This window comes from Papilio machaon, chromosome 15, assembly GCF_912999745.1.
Source record: "Papilio machaon chromosome 15, ilPapMach1.1, whole genome shotgun sequence".
NCBI lineage: Eukaryota > Metazoa > Arthropoda > Insecta > Lepidoptera > Papilionidae > Papilio > Papilio machaon.
Genome location: NC_060000.1, coordinates 5,230,185 through 5,241,242, shown reverse-complemented (window position 1 = coordinate 5,241,242; position 11,058 = coordinate 5,230,185).

Sequence of the window (11,058 nt, the reverse complement as noted above, 5' to 3'; positions counted from 1 at the left end):
CAGGGAAATAACTAAATATTTACTACAAAAAGAAAATACTTTAATATTTTTTATTTATTTCTATGTCACCGAGCGATTGTTAACTTCGTAAGTTTATAATCGGACTAGATATTTCGTCCAATCAGCAAATTTTGACGTAGCAAATGCTACGAAACTATTTTAATTTAAATTTTATGCAACCTCTTTCTGAAGTCTCTTTTCAGAAAAAATTCATAAAGTTATTAAACTCAGATATAATGTATAATTTGATACATTTATCTAGATCGATTAATATTGTTTAAATTTATTACTTTTAATCATGGTAGGTGCTTAAGGAATTTATTTTCTATTCTCTTATTAAACAATAAATAAATAATAATTAAAACATTATTAATTAAGCAAACTTAGCTTTCCATTGAGCCGAATAAGGTATTAAGGTGATTTGACGGTGGTTTCAGAGCGGGCTCACGAGGCTGTAGCCTCAGGCGCCGCGCCGTGGGAACAGCTTAAACCCCTCCCCTCGCACCCCCTTTCCCCCGCAACCCTCGCTCCAAACCGCACCCGCTAATTGGTACATATGTTTAGAACCTTGAAGTGTTAAGCTAAAGATTATCTGCAATGTATAAATATTTAGTACAAATTGTTTTAAGTTTAGGTTAATTTAAGGCTTCTTGTAAATATATAATATGGTATTTGTTCCTATCTCATAATAGTACACTAAAAAACGTTTCTAATCAAGTTATCGTCAGCCAATTATCTATTATTAGAAATAGGTCATCTTCAATGTCTTCCACAATACACTCTGAGTAGATATCGGACTAGTCGAACAATGTATTTTTAACCTTTAATAGTGAAGTTACATTAACTAAAAACCTATACAAAATATAATGTTTATGAGACATGGTTTCTTATTCTTTATACCACTTCACCTGTATTTATCGCGATTCGTTTTTTTTTTCAGATTTCATCATAAATCTAATATTTATAAAAACAAGAATGTCACCGTAAAAAGACATATGAATAAAAATTATTGTTTTCGTCCCGCACTCGACGCTCGTCGGGCATCCGAGCGATTTTGTTGCAATAAAACAAAGGAACAACTATGCAAATAAAGATATGCGCAGGGGCACCTTGTTTATACGAACTCCGCAGGGCTCCTCACGCGTTAAACTTTATTGCTAGACTATCGGTAGACTAACACGTCCTGATAAACTGACAACACGAATATAGGCTTTATTTAATTGTAATAAGAGTGCTGGATTGACCATGTAATCCTATCTAATTGAATTAAGGTGTTTATTAAGTAAGATCGAATGACTCTTAAATAACCATCTGTGGCCATTGATATCGCTTGTGTTGTTCATTTTGTACTGAGCGTACGGTTAATGCAGCGGTCATAACTTGTAACAAATTGAATAATTGTAATACTACAAGTATAATTTCTTAATAATAAATTTGTATTTTAAAGAAATATAGCTCTGTAACGTAAATCACAGTTATTTTCTTCACCGGATACTGTCATTCGACATATAAAGCAAAGCCGGCAAACGATGAAATTTAATGACAAATGCGTTTGACAAAGATATTCGTCAAACGTATGAAATATGGAAGAAAGCGTCAAACAAAACTGCAATATCAAATAACAACTTATTTTGTCAACACCAGAGAGTAAAATTTGACGAAAAATTTAAATGTTTATAAGGCACACAATAGCTTACTATCGGGAAAAATAGTTTTTCAAACCTCTTTAGTAGCCTGTGATATACTGTCTGACGTACTTATCGTTGGTTTTTGAGACCAAAATCTCCGTATAAAACATATAGTCATCCCCTTCATTAACTTTGACAAAACAGAGATAACAATATAATTTATACAGGGATTTTGGTCTCAGAAACCTATAATTAGTGTATTAAAAGTTATTTAAACCGCTGATTAGTGTAAATTTCTCCTACTAAATCTACACTACTCCCTTAGCGACTATGAGTACGGCAATAAGTCTAGTTGGTAAAGATCGGTTAAATGCCTTCATTTATCTAATTAAGCGGCTGCCAATTTAAAGCAGCTTTACAATGTACCACACTTATACATCAATCATTTCTTGTTAATACTTCACTTTCACTAGAGTACGGTTCATTAAAACATTAATCAGAGATTAAACTAGAGAATAATAAATCAGTCTTCGAATAGATACCTACATTTGTTAACCATATCGTTCACAAACATTTATGTTGTTATCATTTGTTCTCGTACTTTCGTAGTACTGGAGTTAATGGAAACTTGAAAGCTATGATTTCCTAAAAAAAAGTTATTTGTCATTTCATGTAGAAGATGCGGAAATATAACAATATAGTATCTTATTTCTAGTTTGTTTTAAAGCCTATTAATTTTTGCAAAAGATATCAACATTATATTATTAATTTAAATTATCTTATTATTTCATATTATTTCATATTAACGAGGATTCTGATTATTAATTCCACTATATAATCAACGGTACGAAAGTTGCTTCATATATCTGATGCTGGCGTTGTTTCAAAACTTATGCTACTTTAAATGTATTTAGAAAAATCCTAAAAAAAGAGATTCTCTGATGTTTTTGATGTTAGGCTGAAATCAGTTAATATCAATTAATTTTATGACTACCATTTTTTATATATACTTAATGTCTTGCGAAGAACCATAAGACAGTTCTCTTCTCTATACAAATATCCATGTAGGATTTGGCTTCGTGAATTTATCGTAACATCGAGAACAAAGTTGGTACAAGAGATCTGGCGGCCGACGTGCCTAATCTAAGCTGGTGTGCCCGCGACCGAGACCATCTCAAACACGCCGTGTGTGGGTGTGCTTCGTTAAACGCAAGAGCCAGTCCATCAGGTGCGAGCGGGACACAGCTATACCGACAGACAGAGAGAGAGGAGCACGCAGCCCGTGGGAAATGCACAGTAGTGGTCAGATCAGACTGCGCGCGCGCCGGCCCAGTGCACGTATTATTGTAGTCACATCTTAACAATTTACGAGAGCTTATACGATGCACAATGAACGCAACTAAGGTCTTTAATACTCTAAGTTAGAGTTGATATTTCCTTGCGGTTTGAAGGTAGTTATAACATTTTCCGTTGTAAACTTTGTAGGTACGCGCCGAGTATAATGCGATGGATTTTTTTTAGCGATCGATTGAGTTGGTTTCTGCGGCGGCCTCGGCCCGGGATGCAAATGCGGTATTTACGGAGTCGCTCAAGCACACGCCTAGTCGGTATATCGTAAAAACTCTTTATGATTTAATAATAAGCATGTTATTGCTCGAGCCCTCATATCGCTCGCCTTTGCCGAATACATGTTTAAATTAACTTATGGACCGTACTCAAAACTTTCGAATGACGAATGTTACAAAATGAGACATTGTTTAAATGTTCGACGACTCCTTATAAAGGCGTATTATAATAGTTTCGGAGCAAGTTACGATCCTATCCGATACTAACAAACTCCTCAATTCACCACTAACTTTAAAACTGACGGGCTGATGAAAAACTAACTTCATATAAGTTTTTTAACTAATATTTAATATCCGCATTACCTCTGCGGTCAAATTAAAAGAATAAAATAAAATCTACACATCCCGTCCGTAACAATGGTCTATAATTCGTATCGTCAACCCACGCATGACTCAGTCTTCGACACTTTCAATTAAAGAAAAAAGCAACCAAATATTTATACGATAACCTCCGCCCATGGTCGATTCGGAAACTTTTCTGGTAGTTAACGTTTGAGGATTTCGTGGAACAAAATAGACATTTCTGGTACACACGCTTTAATATCCCAGCAATTTTATTGTACAATCGCAAAGCCTTTAGATTTCATATATTTGATACGATATTTAAGCCACCAAGTAGCTTTTTCACAATTTTGATTTATTCAATTAATTGAAGGTTGATATTCAATAAAATCATTATAATATTAAAAACTTTTTAGTGAAAACTACGCTGAAATCAAGATAAAGTATTTAGTTTTATTTTCATTGAGTATTTACAAAGAATAAGCACTTGTTTTATATTTTAAAAATATAAAAAATGTGATTAATCTTGCAGAGGAGTACGTACTAATTTCTGTACCCCACAATCCATGCTTTGTGATCCCGGGACCACAAAAGGGACAATAGCGATCGAAACAACAGTGGGTTGTCTCATATCGGTTACATATCTTAATTAGCCCTCACAGGGCGCTCATCGATTCCGTTCTTTTTTTTTTTTTTTTCAAACATCCGCTCGCCTTCGACCGTGACGAATATTTGTATAGAACGACAAACTTACTTAATCAATTGATTTAATTATTTTAAAGCTTATTTCTAAGTCTTAAGTGTTATTTTCAAATGCATTGGAAGAAAATTTATATTTGCATTAAAGTTTGGTGATAATTAGACCGCTGATAACAATCTTTTATATCTTTCAATCTATGTGCTTGATATGGACACTCATTGGTTATCGTTTTGATATATAAGGAGTTATGTAAAGTAAATAATGAATGTAGGTATAAGGCAATAATAGCCACTGAAATGGACATTTTCCTTGATTTTCTATATTGCTCAGAAAAAACCTATGTCCGCGGGCAACATTCGCGTCGCTGTTTAGCGAATTCAGGTGTCACCTAATGATAAAAATAGGTATATTGTTTTAACTCAAGTTTTATGCTCAAATAGGTTTAAAATCAAATAAAAATCAGTGTATAAACTTACCATTTAAATGAGGTAAACCAATTTCCCACCGATTTCAAATTACATCTCTCGATGGATCTCTTCGCCCACTACCATAAAACGTGACGTTTTAGACCATTATGCAAATTTATTCATTCATTGCTTTGTTTTACTATAAATGACTGAAATTTATAGAACTAAACAAGCAATGTACTTCGATAACACTTTACACATTCTGATATGAATATTTATTGGTGTGAGAATTAATTCACATCGTTCTGAACGCATGCGCAGCCTGTCTCCTGTCAAACGAACGCCTTCAGGGAACTCTATTCCGTGTAATTGGGGTAAATCATTTTAAATTGATCGCTTTAATCTGTGAATTATCTTCAAATTGTATTTGTTTTACAGTTACATAGCTTAATTTATTGCATTTGAATACGTTGATATTAGATATTTGTTTAAAAACACTTAATTAAAATTAAGCAGTGTTTCCGAAAATCATGTTGTAGATCGGGAAATTTCATATAGTGAGGAAATTCTTAGCGTATCAATTTACGTTTAAATAAACGAAATTCGTAATCCTCTTACTAATATTATAAATACGAATTTTTGGATGGATGAATGGATAGATGTTTATTTGAAGGTATCTCCACAACTGCTGCATGGATCTCGATTAAATTTGGCATAGATGTAGATCATAGTCTGGAAGAATACACAGACTACATCTTATGCTTTATTTAATTGCGCGCCGGACGAAATCGCGGGCAACTGCTAGTATAGAATAAATTATACTTTGTCCCACTGCATTTAATCAAAGGCAAAACATTTTTATTCGTGTCGCCGACAATTTCCTATTACTATTTGTCATTTTAAATCTAGCACAAATGTCTAGACCGATATTGCAATAGACAACTTGCAAAAAACTGCAGTGACGTTGAAATCCAAGGCAACATGTCGCATTCAACGAACCTAAAATAATTGATATAACAGAACATGTTAGAAACTTATTTCATTTCAATTTAATAACGAAACGGTCATTCATCTAATTATAATTTTTTTCATTCGATAATTTGATTTAAATTCGTTATTTATTCAATTGCTAGATTAATTAAAATGAAATGCAAAAGGAAACAAGTAATTGGACGTATCAAATCGTCAGTGTTGCATGTTGTAGCGAAAGTAAAAGGTTTTATTCATGTCAGCCATATGTCGCTTGCTGATCGTAGGCCTCCCCCTAATATTGCCAAGATGATCAGTCCTAGGTCTTATCCGGGATACTCTTACAACTCTGACAAGATCATAAACCCATCTTGCGGTAGGCCTACACACGCTGCGTCGACCCATTCTAGGAGGCCCCATCAGCCGTTCTGTATGCAATGTGGCCCATCGCCGCTTAAGGTTTGCATCTTTCTGACTGCTGCGGATCACATCATCTCTGACGCGATCTCGCAGAGACTCCGAGCATTGCCCTTTAAGTGTTAAACCATCTAATGTTGCCCGAAGTGAGGAGCTTCCTTGAGGAGGAGTTCCTTGGGACATCAGTTGGCAACACACTGCTCAAAGTATGTTTATTACAGCTTTAAATGAAAAACCACATAAATATTATTAACATTATGAAATTTAATCAGATGTTCTTACAAATATATGGCCACTGTTAGGCGAGTAACAAAAAATGTTATTTATAGTACTTACAAAACATTTTTTAAATCTTGGACGTAAGTTATCTACATCCAATGTACAAAATAAATCAACATTAACTCTTAATTAAAACTTATATACGATCTGCCTACTTTAATATAACAAATATCAAATGTCAAAATCAACTGAGATATGTAATTATAAAGGTTGTTACACGCGGTCGCGAACTTTATCATTATTCGAAACAATGTTAATCGCGACTAGATTTTCTGCTCGTAATATTTTTTGCTTCGTATCACGAATACTTTGTTCGTAGAATAAACCTAGTGTGTAATATTTGTACAAACGATAAGGTCCGGAAAAGTGTAGATCAGGGATCCCCAAAATATTTTGGACAAGTGACCCCCTTTAACAAAATGAACCGTTTCCAAAGACCCTAATGGCCAAATTATCTACTTTTAAGATCAATTATTGTTATAATTATTATTTTTCAATCTGACTTAGGTCAATAGAAGAAGACAGAGTGAGAATTAGCAATGCTTTAAGTTCAATATCGACCCCAGGGCGTCGATATCGATCCCCCTGAATCCCTGGTGTAGATCATTGAAAGAATGTGCTTAATAACAATCCACTTTAAAGTGGCAATATGGCCGATTTTTTTAACTCTAATTATACAATATTTGAAAGATATTTTAATTAACAACCATGATATATTTTTCGGATTAGGAAAATTTAATGCCAAAGCAAGTGTGTACTCACCTTGACAGTTATTATTGACAACCTTATGTTTAATTGTAATCTGTGCTTAGTTGGTCCAAACCTGAAGGCATTTGAAACTGAAAGTATGAGAAATCGACATTAAGGGAAAGCTTAAGTAACTATAAAGGTTAAAGCATACTCGTGAACTCACGCGGATGGACAAGGTATTGACGAATGCGCGTTAACCCTAAATTATTGTCTGTAAAGATATTTAAAAATATAAAACATAACTTTAGTACAATAGTAAAGTGTTAATTACTCGAACATTTCAGTACAAAAGTAGTACATAGTATCAGGTACATTTAGAAAATATAAATTACGTTTTTTATTTCGAAGTTACAAAAATATACCACCTTCTAATCTACTCTAGTATTTACTAGTACTTATGAATAGATAATATTAGTCAAGTTTATTAGTAACATATTGTACTGTCACTATAAAACTGTATCACTAATATTTATACGTAAAAAAAAACTTTGACAAATGAATTAAGTTTCTTTTAAAGTAGGTTTCCGAGACCAAAATCTCCGTTTAAAACAACAAAGATGGCAATATCTTTTAAACGGAGATTTTAAACTCAGAAAACCCATTAGACGTATAAATTTGGATTTTACAGTATATAAAAATATCTTACAATTAAATTGTATACAATATTTTTTTTTAATAATTATTATTAGATATTTAAATGTCGTAAAAAGAGTTCAATCACTGTCACATTTACCCTTTTAAATTATTCAGTTAAGAGTATTGTTTCTGCATTTCTACGCAATTTACAAATTTACACTCACACCTGTACCTAGGGAGGTAGAAATTACAGATTTAGGACGATCTTGCCTAGATTTATAAATCAATGCATATGTTGATTTATTAGGAACCCTCATAACACCTCTCTTTTATAGTATATCACCAAACTGAAATATATAAACTAGTCTAGAACATTATATTCAAATAAATTCACTTGTATTCACACATACTTTCAACATACTCAAATTACATTCATCGAAAACGTTTACTCTCCAGTGAAATAAATGTACTCTTTCTTCACATCAACGCACCGAAAAAGGACGTTTCTTAATTTAAGTAGACATCTTTTTGAGCAACACTTTAATAAAATTACTTCTATAGTCTATATATATATATATCTTCTTCAACTTAAGGACTACAGCATCCTTGTGTGAAGATCAACTTCCAGTCTCTCTCCTGTACTATTCTCACTTACTGAAACGACACGTCAACTTTCTCTTTCTATTGTTGCATATACGTTATTTTTGGTCTGCCTTTTTTCCTTCTATTATTGTGTATACAAGACTGTCATGTCGTATCAGATATACGAATCTTTTCCCCTTCCTTTTCTCTATTTTCATTGGGATATAGCAATATAAGTTTATTTCAATATTAAAAAATAGCTTATGTTACTCAGGAATAATGTAGCTTGTTAAAGGTGAAAGATTTTTTGAAATCATTCCAGTCATTTATAAGTTCTTTCGTTACAAACATAAAAAAAAAAGTGTCAGAATTTTCGTCCTTTACATTCAATTTATTCATTCATCATTTCACTTTCAATTTACATTTATACTTTATTTAAGTTTATTTCTCTCATTCCTATATTATGGGAAAAAAATAATGACGCCGATTAATACTGGTCTTATAAAAAAATACCACTTCAAGATGTATACGGTGGGAGGTTTTTAAGTCAAATTGGATCTTATACAATAATTACATTTAACCCACTAAATATTACAAATTAGTATAATTCGTTTCAAATAACAATGAGTACAAAAGTACAGGTACAAAGAAATATTCACGGAAACATATTTATTGAACTCTGATTGAGATTTAATTTTTTTTTTTATTTATACATAAAATCAATTATTTTCCATTTCTTACTTAAAACACATATACGAGGTACATTTTTGACAATATCTTGCTCCAGAATAACGTTTCCTAAACTTTAGAGCGCCAGAAAACTAAAATAAACATTTTTAAGAGTTGTGAATCTTAAAAAATATATATATATTAGGGTGATTCAAAAAAAATTTTTAATTTTTTTTTTTAACCGATACCCTCTCAAATGTTTCTATTTGATATAAAAAAAATTCTCACCAAACCCGAGCCCTATAGCTCAACTCTAAGGGGTCGCTACTGTTTTTTTATTTTCCCATTTAATTAACATGGGAAAAATCGTTTTGTGTTTTAAATTGAATTTACACATAATTAACGCAATTTTTTATAAAAAACGATTTTATATTCTTAAAGTAGAGTCTTCGAGCTTTCCAAAACTCTATTACAAAGTACAATTATCTTTACATAAAGACTAATTATAGCTATTTAAAAATCACTAAATTTCGAAATTTGAAAAATGCTTGAAATTATTTTAAACAACACTTGTTAATGCAGAATAATTCAAATTAATAGCATATCAGAAAGGCGTATTTATCTTAACTGCTACATTGTACTCTAATTATCATTAATAAAAAACTATTAACTAGAATGAACATGTTCAATTTTTTATTTAGATTATTAATATAAAAAATATGTGACAAAATTATATTCCATGATTACTTGTAATCATACACTTAATTCATTTATCTTATTGATATCATGTGTGCTGCAACCTACACTACGTACTAAAAACCATTTTCGAAATTTGTAATATATAAAAATTCAATGCTTCCTAATAGTTTAAGTAAAAATTTTGAGGATTGTGCAAAAAAAAAAATAATTCCAAGCATTTTTCAAATTTCGAAATTTAGTGATTTTTAAATAGCTATAATTAGTCTTTATGTAAAGATAATTGTACTTTGTAATAGAGTTTTGGAAAGCTCGAAGACTCTACTTTAAGAATATAAAATCGTTTTTTATAAAAAATTGCGTTAATTATGTGTAAATTCAATTTAAAACACAAAACGATTTTTCCCATGTTAATTAAATGGGAAAATAAAAAAACAGTAGCGACCCCTTAGAGTTGAGCTATAGGGCTCGGGTTTGGTGAGAATTTTTTTTATATCAAATAGAAACATTTGAGAGGGTATCGGTTAAAAAAAAAAATTAAAAATTTTTTTTGAATCACCCTAATATATATATATATATATATATATATATATATATATGCACCTAAGTCTGCTTTTACACGGTCTTTTTGTACACGGTTTTGATATAACACGGTTTGAAAATTGAATATTTTTAATTTTTTTACACGATTTTATTCCATTTAGCACGATTTGAAATTTTATGTACTTAAATTTTTTTTGTCAAATTTAATTTTTGCGAAGTATGTTCATATCACAAAAAAGTATTTATGAAAGAAAAAAGTCTGAAACCATCGATAGTATCGATAGTTTGCGAACACTAGCTTAAAGATTTAAGTGAATTCCCCTTTAGCGCGTACAAACAATTTTTACTGGTCAAAGCAAATGTGAATAGCACTAATTTAGGGGAATTCCCTTTATGTGCATACAATAAAATTTACTGGTCAGAGCAATTGAAACGTGTTAATATTTTGTGAACTATCAATGCAATAAGACGTGTTTGGTAAAGAAATTTTTTGCAGGCAAATTTGATTTTCCATTAAATTTAATTTTAACGCATTAAGATAAAAGGTAAGCCAAAAAATATTTTGTATTTATATTTGATTTAATAAAATAAACATGAATTCTTGTTCTTAAAAATTCTTGTTTGTCACTAATTTTAATAGGTTTTAGAGATTAGGAACAAATCACCCATTTTTGTATAAGATCAATGTCTTTTTTTACACGGTTTTTTTTTACACGTTTTCTTCTGGAACCAATCTACCGTGTAAAAACAGACTTAGGTGTATATGAATTATAAATCTCATTTTCCACATTAGTAATTAATCTTAGTAATATTATAAATGTGAATGTTTGGATGGATGGATATTTGTGGAGATACCTCCAGAACGGCTCAACGTATCTCGATGAAATTTAGCATAAAGATAGTCTACTTATTATGTTTTTTTTTAATTCCACACG